Here is an 18,203-nt window from a genome sequence, read left to right on the forward strand (position 1 = left end):
AAATTATATACTGGCCATATCCTCCACCCTGTCATCCCTTAGGTTAAAAAGACTTCTAACTCAAACTCCACCTCTTAAGTTTGTGGTTCACCACTTCCAGCCTGGTGACTTCATGCTGATTAAGACTTGGAAATAAGACAAGCTCCACCCAAGCTGGGAAGGTCCCTATCAAGTGCTCCTGACCACTGAGATGGCCCTGCAAACAGCTGAATGGAGGTGGACTCACTATATTCGAGTCAAGGGACTGGTAAAAGAGACCCCAGAAGGGAGGGAAAAAGATCAGTGGAAAGTGCCCGAGTCTAACTTTAACTCTTAACTTTAAGGAACCCTTAAAGTGAACTCTAAGAAAAATCTAAAAAGAAAACATGAGCTGGCCCCATTTCTGGAAATTAACATGGCTGGGATGGGCTAATATACAAAGAGCAGAAGGTCAAAATGGAAACTGGCAGCGGACTCCTCTCTACCCAGTCAGGTTGGTGATTAATGTGACCAAGACAATAGCACCCCAGACTATAAGATTTAATGCCTGCCAGGTTTTACCTTGTGGAAATTTAAAAAATCAGAGACAGATCTCACAGGCAGATAAATATCTTTGCCCTAAAACAAATACAGGTTACAGTAGGGCATCACCCTACCCCAGCTGGGATAATATATGGTGGACTACCCAATTTCAGGGCTGGACAGTAAACATGGGGTGGGTAACTCCAAGCTGGAGACCCCTAAAGAATAAACTACATCTGTCCAAGGGCTCCCTGCCAAATAACTGCCAGAATTTTTTTCTTTTTTTTGAGACAGAGTCTCCCTTTGTCGCCCAGGCTGGAGTGCAGTGGCTGATCTCGGCTCACTGCAAGCTCTGCCCCTCAGGTTCATGCCATTCTCCTGCCTCAGCCTCCTGAGTAGCTGGGACTACAGGCGTCTGCCACCATGCCCGGCTAATTTTTTGTATTTTTTAGTAGAGATGGGGTTTCACCGTGTTAGCCAGGATGGTCTAGATCTCCTGAACTCATGATCCGCCCGCCTCAGCCTCCCAAAGTGCTGGGATTACAGGTGTGAGCCGCCGTGCCCGGCCCCAAAGCACACTCTCTTGACACTGCATCCTCTCGCTCAGCCTGGGGAGGATGGAGTGGTGTAGCAGTCGAGGGCTTTGCATAACCAGATCAACAAGGATGCCTCATTTACAGGTCCACTCAGTCCATCTTTACTGTATGTACATGTGCTCTGTGCTAGGCACTGTGCCCAGTGCTGCGGACACAGTGGGGAAAAGAATCCACATGCTCCCTGCCCTCAGGGGCCTTTCTGAGATAGCTGCCCACAGGTAAGGAAGAGTAGACACCCCGATAAGCACCATGGAGGAAAAGTACGGGGTACTGAGAGGGGATAACCTTGGAGCCTAATTTAGGCAAGGGCAGGGGTTTTCAGGAAAGACTTCCTGGAGGAGGTGAGTGGAAGCAAGATGAGTGACCAGGAGTTCGCCAGGGGAAGATGAACCAGAGCATTTCAGACCCAGGCTATTACATGTGCAAACGTGGGAAGGGGAAGAGCTGGCTGGGGCACATAAAAGTTTTGTGAGTGGGGCAGAGTGCAGTGGGTGAAGGAGGGCAGATTGGGTAGGGGCCCAATGAGGCAGGGACTGGGTGGGGATCATGGAGAGGCTCTGGGAAGCCAAGGTGGTACTTGGGAAACAAGAACTCCCTCTTTTTCCCATCAGCTAAATGATAACCACACACTGCATGTAGCCGCCTTAGCTAATAGCTTGGGCTGCATTAATAGTGGTATAGCATGCACGTCAAAGGAGGTGATTTTTCCTCCTTCTGGCTCAGACTGCATCTGAAGGATTGTGGTCCTTTTGGGGCCCCTGCTACCCAACATCTGCAGAAGAGCCAGCATGCTGAAGGCTTTACAAAAGCCAGGCTGGATGAGCAGGGAAGAGCAGCCTCAGGGTACAAGAGTCTATACTAGAACTCTGAGAAATGACCTGGAGGCCAAGTTCAGCCCCAGAGAAGGAAAATGTCCTGGCACCTAGAGCTTATGGAAATGGAGGGAGTGACTGAGGGAGTGAGCCTCCTGCTCTGGGGATGTTTGAGGAGACACTGGAGGACCAGAGGTGTGAAGAGGGCCCCTGCTTAGCTTCATGGTTGGCCTAGAATCAGTCCTTGCCATTGCTCGAGCATCTACTGTGTGCTCCCTCCCTTCCACCTTCGTGCTGGAGACTCACCACACATGTCCCCCAAACACAGGATTTTGGACCTCACAAATTGTGGGGCTGACCCAGGCTAGTCTGGGGCGGACTCAGGTCTTTTTTCTGCTCAGACTGCTTTGGGGGAAACCAAGGATTGGGAATAGTGGTGGTCTCAGGCCCATGGGCTGGCTGCTGCTAGTCACCCTCTGAAGTTATCTCCCGGGGCCTGCCTTTCAGAGTCCTGAGTGTGTTCTGGTGCTCTGGACCCTCCAACTGTCAGCCATACAGTCCTCACCTATTCGAAACTTGAGAAGTCAACACTTCCCTCCTCCACTTCCCCTTCAACTGTGTGCATACTGGGACTTCCCAGTCGTCTCTGGGTGTTCCCCAAACAGAAGGCTGCCCTGGCTCTCATACCCCAGACCTCTCACTCTTGGCTGCCTCTGTCTCTGACGTTATGTTAGTCCCCAGGCCCTCACCTTCTTTCTTGGTAATGGCTCCAACCCATGCCCATGGCTCTTTCCCACTGCCATCACCGGGCCTCCAGAGCTGGCTTCCCTGGAGGTCCTGCCACCTACCTTTCACTCCCCGCTTGGCCTGTCTACTCTCTGCTGAGTTCTGAGACCAGGGCCAGTTACAGTCTTTTAAAAAAATTGAAGTATAACACATATGGTAAAGTGCACACATCTTAAGTGTACAACGTGATGGTTTTTTTTTTTTTTTTGAGACAGGGTCTGTCTCTGTCACCCAGGCTGGAGTGTAGTGGTGCAATCACTGCTCGCTGCAACCCAGCCTTGACCTCCTGGGCTCAGGTGATCTTCCCATCTCAGCCTCCTGAGTAGCTAGGATACAAGATTGTGCCGCCATGCCCAGTTAATTTTTGTAGAGATGGGGTTTTGTCATGTTACCCAGGCTGGTCTCGAACTTCTGGGCTCAAGAGATCTGCCCACCTCAGCCTCCCAAAGTGCTGGAATTACAGGTGAGAGCCACCACACCTGGCTGGCGTGCGTGATGTTTTTAGAGGTGCACACACCTGTGAACCACCACCCAGCTCAAGCTCGAGAACTTTTTCAGGCCCATTCTCCCAAAAAGCTCCGTCCTCTAGGCTCCCACAGCTTTACTGTGGGATACTTGGCAGATAATTGCCTTACATTCCAACTAGCTAGAGGGCCGGGACCCCTCCTGTTTGCTGTTTTTGTTTCACCCTGCCAACCTAGCATGGTGCAGTGCTCGTAGGAAGTGCCCCTGAGGCCCATTAGATGGAGGGGTTTAGAGTTCACTCACAGTGTTCCAGAATCTGTGCCCAGTTGTCCCTCAGAAATGTGGGAGAGGTGACAGAGATGGAGGATGAGGTCACCAGAGTGCACAGGATCCCTGAGCACCCAGTGTGCTGGTTCTGCTCAGGTGACCTGCCACCCCAGGGATGATATGCACAGGGCTGGAGGCAGACATTCTCAGCAGAGGGCTCAGGAGTGTGGAACTCCTTGTATGGACTCCCTGCCCAGTGGACACAGGCTGCAGCATAGCTCTGCCCAAACTCCCATCCCAGACCCAGAGACACCTGTCTTGAGTGCCCACCATGGCAGGCTCAGAGATCTGAAGGAATAGGGCCAGGCTGTGCTTAGGGGAGCCTTTGAAGTCAGGCGCCTGGTGCAGAATGCTCTGGGAGAGGTCAGAATGCATAGCTTCTCACCTGGAGGGTAAGACCTCCTTGGCTGGCTTCCCCCTTTCCCTGGAATCTGTCCCTTCCCTCTCCTTGGTGCAGGGCCCAGCTAGGGAGATGATACCACCAAAGGAACAGAGTCTCAGCCTAGACTTGAGCAGCAAGATGGGGATGGCAGGTGGCTGGAGGTGGGTGGGAAAGCAGGGCAGCATGGGTGTATGGCGCATAAAGTCCAACAGCTGTCTTGGAGAGCTAGGTCTCCAGGCTGCCAGAAGACTAGAAGATGCTTCCTCTGCTCTAAGGCACAACCCTCCAAATCTTTGAGGGGGAGAGAAAGAGCCCTTTTCTGGGGTCCAGATCCCAGTTGTCACTGGGAGGGTTTCCCTTGGGTGGACTCTTGAGTCCTGGAGACCATATTGTTCCTGTCTCCTCTTTGACTGTAGTAAATAGGGGTCTCACACCAGGCTTGGGGCTGCTAGGTAAATCTTTGTTTTTACATCGCATCTGCTATTTCGGTGATTGATGCAGGCCTTGGATCCCAGACACCAACATATGTCTTCTTAACCACTTGCTTAAGGCAGCATGGTGGCAAAATCTTATTATCAGAGATGGTCTGTCCCTCCATGATTGGTAGAGGCATGGCCTTGAGCATATGAGGCCAAAGAGGGAGGGAAAGAGAAGGAAGAGAAATGAACATCAATGGTCGATGCAGGTGGTAAGTACCTTAGATGAACTGAAGTACCTTAGTTCAACTTCTGAAAGGGGAAGGCTGAAAAGTTAACATTTGTGGAGTGTCTATTCTTTGACAAGCGCTTGCTTGCTCTTGTGTGATCCACAGGATGTCTTACTATCTTCATTTTACTGAGAAGGAAATTGATGCTCAGGAGAGTTATCCAATCAGAATAAAAAAGCAGGCAGATATGGAGCTGGATTTTGAGCCAGGTGTATCCAACTCCAAGGCTGGCTCCTTCTCCTCCATGGAATGTACTCTCTAGGGGCCATAAGCATGCTTTCTTGGCGAGATGTCCTGTCCCACACCAAGGAGCCCCTCTCCAGAGACTTTTTTTGAGATGGGGTCTGGCTATGTTGCCCAGGCTGGTCTTGAACTCCTGGCCTCAAGTGATCCTCCCACCTTAGCCTCCTGAGTAGCTGTGATTATAAGCACAAACCATCATGCTCAGCTTCTCTAAAGATTTGAGGGAAGCTTCCAACATGTAAGAGAGAGGCCAAAACAGCAGAACAAATGGAACTCAGAGGAAACAAAGATGATGCAAAGAGCGGAAGAAAATGTTGAAGAAACTGCAATTGATCATCTCAGAGAGATTGGAAGATATATTGCATCCACAAAACAGGAACTGGATGCCATAGAAGGGGGAGCAATCAGAGAACAAGAATTTAAAATGTGAGAGAGTGGTAGAAAGATAAAATCAAGGAAACCTTTCAGAAAGTTACACAGAAAGACTCAGAGATGAACAACAGGATACAAAAAATAAGAAAATTAGATCAATCTGAGATTCAACATCTGACTGATTCAACTTCCTGAAAAAGAGGACAGAGATAATAGGGGATAAAGAGTTAAAAACACAATAAACGTTTTTGGAAATGACAGAAGTGCTTAATTGAGAGTCTACTGAGTGCCTAGCAAAATGAATGTATATAAAACAAAGCAAAATCTCTCACCAAGGCTCATCATTGTGAAATCTTAGAACACTAGGATTAAAGAGAAGATTTTAGGGAGAGGACATCTGGAATGCTGGCAGGAGGAGCTCTGCAGACAAAACAACCATAACTGATGAAAAATAATTTTAAAAACAACCATTCACATTCTCTGGAATTTTTCTTAAGGCCATATGGCAATAAACATTTATTGGCCAGATGCAGTGGCTCATACCTGTAATCCCAGCAATTTGGGAGGCCAAGGTGGGAGGATCACTTGAGGCCAGGAGTTTAAGACCAACCTGGACAACAAAGTGAGACCCCATCTCAAAAAAAAAAAATTAGCCAGAGACAGTGGCACATACCTGTGGTCCCAGCAACACGGGAGGCTGAGGCAGGAGGATTGCTTGAGCCCAGGAGGTCGAGGCTGGAGTAAGCCATATTCGTGCCACTACACTCCAGCCTGGGCAACAGAGCAAAGGGGCTTGAATTTAATTTGATCAGACTGTGGAGAAATTTATTATAAAACAATAGAGGAACCAGTCAGCAGTTAGTAGAGGCTAACAGTTGTGTGATACTAATATACAGGTTAACAGAAAGCTCAAGAACAGACACAAAGAAAGCCATCTTAAAGCCATTGTCATTCCAGGGTGACAGTACACACGCACAAGGCTGTGGCTTCTTAGGCATGACGTCAGAAACTGCACACAGCCGGGAAATAAACTTCCCTAAAATAGTCCTGCCAGGCCACTAAATAAATAAGCAAACAACAAAAACAAGAAGCTGTGTGCATGTGGCAGAGGGGTAGTGGTTAGTATCCAGAGTTGCTACAATTTATTATCTGAAACATTAATTTATTTTATTATTTTTTTGAGACAAAGTCTCTGTTGCCCAGGCTGGGGTGCAGTAGTATGATCTCAGCTCACTGCAGCTCCCACCTCCTGGATTCAAGCAATTCTCCTGCCTCAGCCTCCCAAGTAGCTGGAATTACAGGTGGTGCCACCAGGCCCAGCTAATTTTTGTATTTTTAGCAGAGATGAGGTTTCACCATGTTGGCCAGTCTGGTCTTGAATTCCTGACCTCAGGTGATCCGCCCACCTTGACCTTCCAAAGTGCCGGGATTACAGGCGCAAGCCACCATGCCTGGCGAATGTTAATATATTTTATACTATAAATATATATTATTTTAGCATAATATATAACTATGTATATACTATATATAAGTATATTATAAATTATAATTTTTAACAAAAAATTATGGGACATGCATAGAAACAGTAACATGTGACCCATACACAAGAAAAAAGTAGGCAACAGAGCTGCCTTTGAGAGGGTCCAAATGTCAGACTTAGCAGGCAAAGACTTCCAAGCAGCTATTAAACAACTAAAGGAAACCACACTTAAAGAAGTAAAGGAGGCCAGGTGTGGTGGCTCACACCTGTAATCCCTGCACTTTGGGAGGCCGAGGTGGGCAGATCTCAAGGTCAAGAGATCAAGACCATCCTGGCCAACATGGTGAAACCCTGCCTCTACTAAAAATACAAAGGTTAGCTGGGCATGGTGGTGTGTGCCTGTAGTCCCAGCTATTTGGGAGGCTGAGACAGGAGAATTGCATGAACCCAGGAGGCAGAGGTTGCAGTGAGTCAAGATCACACCAATGCACTCCAGCCTGGCGACAGAGCAAGACTGTCTCAAAAAAAAAAAAGAAGTAAAGGAAGGAGGGGCATGGTGGCTCATGTCTGTAATCCCAACACTTTGGGAGGCTGAGCTGAGAGGATTGCCTGAGGCCAGGAGTCAAGACCAGCCTGGGCAACATAGAGAGGCCTCATCTCTACAGAAAATTTTAAAATTGGCTGGGCACGGTGGCTCATGCCTGTAATCCCAGCACTTTGGGAGGCCGAGGTGGGCGGATCACGAGGTCAGGAGATCGGGACCATCCTGGCTAACACGGTGAAACCCCATCTATACTAAAAAATACAAAAAATTAGCTGGGCGTGATGGTGGGCGCCTGTAGTCCCAGCTACTCAGGAGGCTGAGGCAGGAGAATGGCATGAACCTGGGAGGCGGGGCTTGCAGTGAGCCGAGATTGCGCCACTGCACTCTAGCCTGGGCAACAGAGCAAGACTCCGTCTCAAAAAAAAAAAAAAATTTAAAATTACCCAGATGTGGTGGCACATGCCTGTAGTCTCAGCTACTTGGGAGGCTGAGGCAAGAGGAGTGCTTGAGCCCAGGATTTTGAAGCTGCTATGAGCCATGATCTCACCTTTGCACTCCACCCTGGGTGACAGAGTAAGACACTGTCTGGAAAAAAAAAAAAAAAAGCTAGGCTTGGTGGCTCACTCCTGTAATCCTGGCACTTTGGTAGGCTGAGGTGGGCAGAGTGCTTGAGGCCAGGAGTTTAAGACCAGCTTGCCTAACATGGCAAAAACCTATCTCTACTAAAAATATAAAAATTATGCATGCACACAGTGGCTCATGCCTGTAATCCAGCACTTTGGGATACCAAGGCAGGCAGATCATTTAAGGTCAGAAGTTCGAGACCAGCCTGGCAAACATGGTGAAACCCCATTTCTACTAAAATAAAAAAAAAAAATTAGCCAGGCATGGTGGTGCATGCCTGTAATCTTAGCTACTTGAGAGGCCGAGACACAACAATCACTTGAACCTGGGAGATGGAGGCTGCAGTGAGCTGAGATCATGCCACTGCACTCCAACCTGAGTGACAGAGTGAGACTCTGTCTAAAAAAAAAAGACAAAGAAGTAAAGTATAATGACAGTGTCTCATCAAATAGAGCATATCAACAAAGAAATAGAAATTGTATAAGAAAAAGTAAAATGGAAATTCCAAAGTTGGAAATTACAATAACTGAAATGAAAAATCCAGTAGAGGAGTTCAGTAATCAATTTGAACTGGCAAAAGCAAGAATCAGTGAACTTAAAGATAGATTGATAGAGAATATGCAACCTGAAGAACGAGGAGAAAAAGAAATGAAGAAAAATGAGCAAAGCCTTAGAGAAATGTGGGCTATCATGAAGTACACCAAAATATATATAATAGGAGTATCAGAAAGAGGAGAAAAAGAAAAGAAGACAACATATATTTGAAGATGCAATGGCTGAAAATTTCTCAAAAATGATGAAAACCACTCAGTTACACATCTAAGAATCTTAAGGAACTCCAAGTAGTAGAGAGCCACACTCAGATACACTCTATTAAAACTCTGGAAAGCTAAGGACAAAGAGAATACACTGAAAACAAGAGAAAAATGATTTGTCATGTCCAAGGGAATCCCAATAACAATAACAGCCGCCTTCTCATCAGAAAAAATGGAGGGAAGAAGGCAGTGGGATTACACATTCAAACTGCTGAAAATAACCTGTCGACCAACAGTCTTTTCCAGCAAAACTAGTGTTACGGGATATTTGGGGTTTCGATTTTATGGCCAGAAACCTGTGGCTGGTGGCACCTTTGCTCAAGTTCTCGTCCTGTGTCCAGGAAGAATGAGGAATGCAGACAAGTGAAGGGTGAACAAGTCAAAGAGGAGCTTTATTAAGTGTCAGAACAGCTCAAAGGAGACCCACAGTGGGTAGCTCCTCTCTGTAGGCAGGTCGTCCTGTTGAGTGTTCAACTCTCAGCAGAGAGGAGGCCCTGGAGAGGGTGGTTCCCCTCTGCAGGCAGGTCACTCTGATGTCTGCTTCTCTCAGCGGAGAGGAGGCCCTGGAGAGGGTAGCTTGTCTCTGCAGCTGGTCATCCCATTGTCTATTCAGCTCTGGCTGAGCCTGGGGCTTTTATGGGCCTCAGAGGGGAGGAAGTGTGCAATGATTGGTCCATGGGCAGCCATGGTGGCCTGGAAAAGGCACCAGTTCTTACTCCAGCTGTGGGATTGGCAGCCTGGTCCCCAGCCTTCAGGCCTTCCCTGACCTGAAGGTGGGGCCTCACCGGGGACCTGTTTTCTTCTGCCCAGGAATTGGTCCACTTCCTGCTGCTGTTCATGGTGTCGGGCCTTGGTCCCAACATTGCTCCAAGATTGGAGTGGGTGCCAATAGCAGGGAGAAGCCAGGCAGCGGGAGCAGGCACTTCTGAGCCTGCAAAGCAAGGGGTGCCTTTCTAGTCCCTCAAGAATGCAGGGATGCCTGAGTCTTCAGTCTGGTTTGGATGGCTGCAGCCACACCCAGGAAGGCAGGGCTCCTGCCTGCTCTGTGGAGCAAGAGGTGAGGACCATGCCTCCCTGCTGCAGCTGGTGTCTTGGCAATGGCCACTCTAGATGGGTCACTGTTGCCATTACTAGATTCCAAAAAGAAAAATGAAATATAGACATTTCCAGATAAGCAAAAATAAACATAATTGGTTGCTACCAGACCTACCTTACAAGATATAATAAAGGAAGTTCTTCAGAATTTAAGTAAGTGACCCCCAACAGTACTCAAAAACCATATGAAAAAACAGAGTGCTGGTAATTAAGTATAAAAGACAGTATAAATACATATTTCTTCTTCTTTCTGTTAACTAATTGTAAAAAGCAATTGTATAAAACAACGTCAATTATTATTGGGTTTATAGCATATAGAAATGTAATATAGTCAATAATAGCAGCACATAGTAGGTGTTCAAAAGCTGGGACCTGCCGTGTTGTTGTTGTTATTATTGACTGGCCTGTTTAGGGGCACAAAAGTGGATTATAGGAACTCCAGAAAGGGATGCTTGATTTCAATACTCAGAAAAATTTTAAAGGAATATTAAAATGCATATAGAAGCATTTTGAAAATATTGACTATTTACTTCTGAATCCAGAAACATGCAGACTAATTGAGTAGAGAAATCCCTTCCTAAAAATGCTGAATAAAACATCAAATATGTCTGTGTGAAAGCACAGATGAACGGATGTTAAATAGGGAACCAGTCAGAAGCCAGAATAACAAGAGCATGACCCCATCAGGGTGAGCCTGCACTGGGGCCTGTGCTTCCTGAGGCCCTGGATTGTAAATGGCCAGCGTGCCAGGCACCTCCTGGGCACCACTTCAGTCCGCTTGGCCCCAGTTCTGATTCTGGCCACTGCTGAGGTGATGAGTGTTCCGTGGGCCTCATGCAGGTGCTGCCTCACCTTGGGCACATGGGGCCCACCCCTCCCTTCCTGTCTGAGTCACACAGGGAGGATGCTCTCGGGAATCCCCTGGACCATTATGCATGCGCAGACCCCAAGTTCAGGGGAGTTCATGTCTGTGAGGCCACTCTTGACCAATGAGTGACACAAGCAAATACTCAATGTGTCTTTTTTGTATCTCCCATTTCATAAGACTCTTTGGAAGATCCTATGGAATCAAGCACCTATCAGAGGTCCCCTTGAAAATGCGACCTTGTCCTGGGCTTCCCTCTTTATTTGTTTCTCTCTCCAGCCCTCACTCCTACTCCCTGGGATTACATCCCAAATTAATTACACAAAAACCTTTGTCTGAGGCTCTGCTTTTAGGGGACCCAAAACTAATCAGGAAAGAGGAGAAAAGGCCTGAAGTCTGGTCCTGGGAGGTCGGACCCTTCCTCTCCTCCAAATTTGGGACTTCTCAGAAGTCAATACCCTAGGGGAGAGACAGGGAAAAAAACTCACCTACAGAAGACTTTGCTGTATCCACTTAGTTGTGGCTGGAGAAGCAATACAGGGTAAAAAGGAAGTCCGAAAGCCAACATTCATGCAGAGAAAAGCCCAAAATTATATTCCCTGTATGACCAGAAAAACCCTAAGCCAAAAAAATGTTTAAAGTGGTTCTGAGTTGGAAGTACTTTTAGGTGCCTGGCAAAAGCAAACAAAAAGCCTTTCTGGAATAATATATTTTAAACACAGATTCAAAGAATTCCCACAAAGAATTACAAGAAACATGACCTCATAGTTAACAATTAATAAGTTCATATGGAAACAAACCACAAGGAGTATGAGTCAGCAGAAACAATAAATAAATAGCGGGGTGAGACCCACAAATACTGCATAAGATAGAATGATGAGACACAGAATAGAAAATAAGTATTTTAATGTATTTAATGAAGTGAAAAAAGATACTGAAAATATGAGAAAGAAACGAATAATATTAGGCATATTTATTTATTTTTATTTATTTATTTTTTTGAGATACAGTCTTGCTGTGTCACCCAGGCTGGAGTGCAGTGGCGCAATCTCAGCTCACTGCAAGCTCTGCCTCCTGAGTTCAGGCCATTCTGCCTCAGCCTCCCGAGTAGCTGGGACTACAGGCACGTGCCACCATGCCTGGCTAATTTTTTGTATTTTTAGTAGAGACGGGGTTTCACTGTGTTCGCCAGGATGGTCTCGATCACCTGACCTAGTGATCCGCCTGCCTCGGCCTCCCAAAGTGCTGGGATTACAGGTGTGAGCCACCACGCCCAGCCTAATTAGGCATATTTAAAGATGAACCAGATAAAACTTCTACAAATGAAACTGCAATAATTAAAATAAAAAGACTCAAAAGACAAGTGAAAAAGCTGAATAGACAAAGGTGAAGACAGAATAGTAAATTGAAAAGTAGAGCTTAAGAAATTACCAAGAATTCAACAAAGAAAGGTAATAAGGTGAAATATGAAAAAGAAGTTAAGAGACATGGGAGAAAATCAACATTTATTCATGATAAAACCTCTCAGCAAACTAAGAATTAAAAGTCACTTCCTCAACTCAGTGAAAGACATCCACAAAAACCTATACCTACTGTCATATTTTATAGTGAAAGACTGAAGTCGGCTGGGCGCGGTGGCTCACGCCTGTAATCCCAGCACTTTGGGAGGCTGAGGCGGGTGGATCACCTGAGGTCAGGAGTTTGAGACCAGCCTGGCCAACGTGGTGAAACCCTGTCTCTATTAAAAATACAAAATTAGCCGGGTGTGGTGGCGCATGCCTATAATCCCAGCTACTCGGGAGGCTGAAGCGGAGGTTGCAGTGAGCAGAGGCCGCACCATTGCACTCCAGCCTGGGTGACAAGAGTGAAACTCTGTCTCAAAAAACAACAACAATAACAACAAAAAATAACACCGAAGTCTTTTACTCTAAGTTCAGGAACAAGCAAGGATGTTCACCCTTACCACTCCCATTCCGCTTTCAACTGGAGGTCCTAACCAGGGCTAGAAGTCAAGAAAAATATAATAAAATAAATAAAAGGCTTACAGATTGGAAAGGAAGAAATAAACCTGTCTCTGTTAGTAGAATACAGAATTGTTTATTTAGAAAATCACAAAGAATCTACAAAAAAGCAACTACAACTAATAAGTAAATTTATCAAGGTTACAAGATACAAGATCAACAGAGAAGAATCAGTATGTTTCTATATATTAGGAATGCCCAATTAAAATGAGAATTTTAAAAACGGTGCCATTTTAAATAGCATGAAAAACAAGGAATACTTGGCATAAATCTAACAAAACATGCAAGACTGACATGCTGAAAACAACAAAACATTGATAAGAGACACTAAAGAAGACCTAAATAGAGGCAATGGGTTGGAAAAAATATATATATTTTTTCTTGTTTGCTTTTTTACACTATCCACCTGGAGACAGAAAAATCCATATTTTAAAGTCCCAATTCTCCCCAACTTGATCAGTAGATTTAATGTAATCCCAATCAACAGCCCAGCAGGATTTTCATAAAAATCAATATGTTGATTCTAAAATATTTATGGTAATACAAAGAAACTTGAATATCCACAAAAAAATTTGAGAAAAAGAACAAATTAGGAAGACTCACACTGCTAGATTGTAAGAATATACTTTAAAACCAGGAATACTAACAAGCAAGTTTAGCAGGATCACAGTATGCAAGATCAATATACATAATCAAAAAACTCTCCACAAAGAAAAGCCCAAGCACAGATGACTTCACTGGTGAATTTTATGACCCAGTTGAAGAATAATTAATAACAATTCCTTATAAACTGTTTCAAAACTTAGAAAACGAGAGAACACTTTCCAAATCATTCTACGAAGCCAATAATTCCCCAATACCCAAAACAAAGACATCACAAGAAAAAACAGACAGACAAAAATGAAGAAAACTACAGACCAATATCTTTTGTCAGTATAGATGTAAAAATCTTCAAAACAAATAGAATCAAACTGAATACAGCAACATATGAAAAAGAATGTACAACATGGCCAATTGGGACTTTTCCCAAGAAGGTAAGGTTGGCTGAAGATATGAAAATCAATCAATGTTACATACCATATTAATAGAATAAAAGATTGAAGCTTTAAATCAGGTCAGTGATGCAGAAAAAGCATTTGAAAAAAATCCAATACCTTATATGATAAAAATTCTCAGAAAGCTAGAAATAGAAAGGAAGTTCTTTGAACTGATAAAGATCATCTACGAAAAGTCCTGCACTAATATAGTACCTAATGGTGAAAGACTGAAACTGTCTGACCCCTAAGATCAGCAGGAAAGGATTTTTCCTCTTACTACACCTGTTCAACATTGTACTGGAAATAATAGCCACGCAAATTAGATCCTCCCTTCCTGCCCCAAAATGAAAGAAAGAAATGGCATCACTGTTGAAAAAGACGTAAAATTACTTCTATTCTCAGATAATACGATTGTTCTATGGAAATAATTATTAAATCTTAAGGAAGCCACAAAAACCTATTAGAGATAATAAATTTAGCAAGCTTGCAGAAATTAAGAAACTAATTCCATTTACAATAGCATAAAAAAGGATAAATTGGCCGGGCGCAGTGGCTCATGCCTGTAATCCCAGCTACTTGGGAGGCTGACACAGGAGAATCGCTTGAACCAGGGAGTCGGAGGTTGCAGTGGGCCGAGATCGTGCCACGGCACTCCAGCCTGACAAAAGAGCGAGACTCCATCTCAAAAAAAAAAAAAAAAAAAAAAAAGAGATGGAGGCCATCCTGGCCAACATGGTGAAACCCCACCTCTGCTAAAAATACAAAAATTAGCTGGGCATGGTGGTGCATGCCTGTAGTCCCAGCTACTCGGGAGGCTGAGGCAGGAGAATCACTTGAATCCGGGAGGTGGAGGTTGCAGTGAGCCGAGATTGTGCCACTGCACTCCAGCCTGGAGACAGAGTTAGAGTCCGTCTCAAAAAAAAAAAAAAAAACCCACACAAGATTCATATGCTGCAAACTACAAAACACTGAAATAAATTAAAGAAGGCTTAAGTAAATAGAATGATATTCCATATTCATGGATTGGAAGACAATATTGTTAAGATGGCAATACCCCCTAAATTTGTCTACACTTACAATGTAGTAGTACACTTGCAAATTCCCAGCTTCTTTTTGCAGAAATTGAAAAACTGATTCTGAAATTTGTATAAAAATGCAGCAGACCCAGAATTGCTAAAACAATCTTGAAAAAGAAGAACAATATTGAAGGACTTACACTTCTTGATTTCAGAACTTCCTGCAATGCTGCAGCAATCAGCATTGTGTAGTACTGACATAAGGACAGACATATAAATTAATGAAATAGAATTGAGAGTCCAGAAGTAAACACATACGTTTATATTCCATTGATTTTTTAACAAGGGTGCCAAGATAATTTAACGGAGAAAAATATCTTGTCATCAAATCACTGATGTTGGGACAACTGGATATCTACATGCAAAAGAATGAAATTGATCCCTTCCTTAGACCATATACAAAAATTAAGTCCAATCTGCAAATGGCTCAGATACCTAAATATGATAGCTGTAACTCTAAAACTCTTAGAGGAAAACGTAATCATAAACTTTCATGATCTTAGGTTAGGCAAAGCCTTCTTACATGCAACAGAAAAAGCACAAGCAACAAAAGATGAAATAGATAAATTGTACTTCATCAAAATGGAAATCTTTTGGCTTCAAAGGACACTATCAAGAAAGTAAAAAGACAACACAGAGAATGAGGTAAATTATTTGCAAATTATGTATATGATCAGGGACTAGTATCCAGAATATAAAATAGCAACTACAGCTTAAAAAGACAAATACCTCAAAAATTGGGCAAAGGATTTAAACAGATATTTTTCCAAAGAAGATATACCAACGGACAACACCACATGAAAAGATTGTAAATATTATTATCCATCAGGGAAATGCAAGTCAAACCCACAAGGAGATGCCACATCACACATACTAGGATGGCTATAATAAAACAGATGGACAATAACAAGTGTTGACAAGGATGTGGAGAAATTGGAACTCTCATACATTGCTATGGGAATGTGAAATGGTGCAGCTGCTTTGGACAAGCCTGGCAACTCCTCAAAAAGCTAAATATAGTGTTACCGTATGACCTAGCAATTTCATTCTTAGGTATATACCCCCCAAAATGGAAACATATTTACACAACAATTTGTACACAAATATTCATAATGGTGTTATTCATAATAGCAAAAAAGCAGAAACAAGCCAATGTTCATCAGTTGATGAATGGCTAAATAAAATGTGATATATCCATACAATGGAATATTATTTGCCCATTAAAATGAATGAAATACTGATAATGCTACAACTTGTATAAACCTTGAAAACATCATGCTAAGTGAAAGATGCCAGCTACAAAACGCCACATATTTTATAATTCCACTTATATGCAATGCCAAGAATAGGCAAATCTCTAGAGACTGAAAGTAGATTAGTGGCTGCTAGGGTATGAAGATAGGAGACAGTGAAGACTGACTACTAATAGATACAGGTTTCTTTTGGTGTAATAAAAATATTCTGGAATCAGATAGTGGGGATGGTTACACGTCTTTGTGACTATAGTAAAAAATACATAATTGTACATTTTTTTTTTGAGACGGAGTTTCACTCTGTCACCCGGGCTGGGGTGCAGTGGCACTATCTTGGCTCACTGCAACCTCCACCTCCTGGGTTCCAGCAATTCTCCTGCCTCAGCCTCCCGAGTAGCTGGGACTACAGGCGCGAGCAGCCACGCCTGGCTGATTTTTGTATTTTTAGTAGAGACGGGGTGTCACCATATTGGCCAGGCTGGTCTCGAACTCCTAGACCTTGTGATCCGCCCACCTCGGCCTCCCAAAGTGCTGGGATTACAGGCGTGAGCCACCGCACCCGGCCGACGATGGGGTTTTCTAAATATACAATCATGTCATCTGCAAACAGGGACAATTTGACTTCCTCTTTTCCTAATTGAATACCCTTTATTTCTTTCTCCTGCCTGATTGCCCTGGCCAGAACTTCCAACACTATGTTGAATAGGAGTGGTGAGAGAGGGCATCCCTGTCTTGTGCCAGTTTTCAAAAGGAATGCTTCCAGTTTTTGCCTATTCAGTACGATATTGGCTGTGGGTTTGTCATAAATAGCTCTTATTATTTTGAGATACATCCCATCAATACCTAGTTTATTGAGAGTTTTTAGCATGAAGGGCTGTTTGATTTTGTCGAAGGCCTTTTCTGCATCTATTGAGATAATCGTGTGGTTTTTGTCTTTGGTTCTGTTTATATGATGGATTACGTTTATTGATTTGCGTATGTTGAACCAGCCTTGCATCCCAGGGATGAAGCCAACTTGATCGTGGTGGATAAGCTTTTTGATGTGCTGCTGGATTCGGTTTGCCAGTATTTTATTGAGGATTTTTGCATCGATGTTCATCAGAGATATTGGTCTAAAATTCTCTTTTTTTTGTTGTGTCTCTGCCAGGCTTTGGTATCAGGATGATGCTGGCCTCATAAAATGAGTTAGGGAGGATTCCCTCTTTTTCTATTGATTGGAATAGTTTCAGAAGGAATGGTACCAGCTCCTCTTTGTACCTCTGGTAGAATTCGGCTGTGAATCCATCTGGTCCTGGACTTTTTTTGGTTGGTAGGCTATTAATTATTGCCTCAATTTCAGAGCCTGTTATTGGTCTATTCAGGTATTCAACTTCTTCCTCGTTTAGTCTTGGGAGGGTGTATGTGTCCAGGAATTTATCCATTTCTTCTAGATTTTCTAGTTTATTTGCATAGAAGTGTTTACAGTATTCTCTGATGGTAGTTTGTATTTCTGTGGGATTGGTGGTGATATCCCCTTTATTATTTTTTATTGCGTCTATTTGATTCTTCTCTCTTTTCTTCTTTATTAGTCTTGCTAGTGGTCTATCAATTTTGTTGATCTTTTAAAAAAAACCAGCTCCTGGATTCATTGATTTTTTTGAAGGGTTTTTTGTGTCTCTATCTCCTTCAGTTCTGCTCTGATCTTAGTTATTTCTTGCCTTCTGCTAGCTTTTGAATGTGTTTGCTTCTGTGTCTCTAGTTCTTTTAATTGTGATGTTAGAGTGTCAATTTTAGATCTTTCCTGCTTTCTCTTGTGGGCATTTAGTGCTATAAATTCCCTCTACACACTGCTTTAAATGTGTCCCAGAGATTCTGGTATGTTGTGTCTTTGTTCTCATTGGTTTCAAAGAACATCTTTATTTCTGCCTTCATTTCGTTGTGTACCCAGTAGTCACTCAGGAGCAGGTTGTTCAGTTTCCATGTAGTTGAGCAGTTTTGAATGAGTTTCTTAATCCTGAGTTCTAGTTTGATTGCACTGTGGTCTGAGAGAGAGTTTGTTATAATTTCTGTTCTTTTACATTTGCTGAGGAGAGCTTTACTTCCAACTATGTGGTCAATTTTCAAATAAGTGTGATGTGGTGCTGAGAAGAATGTATATTCTGTTGATTTGGGGTGGAATGTTCTATAAATGTCTATTAGGTTGGCTTGATGCAGAGCTGAGTTC

This window comes from Pan paniscus, chromosome 16, assembly GCF_029289425.2.
Source record: "Pan paniscus chromosome 16, NHGRI_mPanPan1-v2.0_pri, whole genome shotgun sequence".
Classification (NCBI taxonomy): domain Eukaryota; kingdom Metazoa; phylum Chordata; class Mammalia; order Primates; family Hominidae; genus Pan; species Pan paniscus.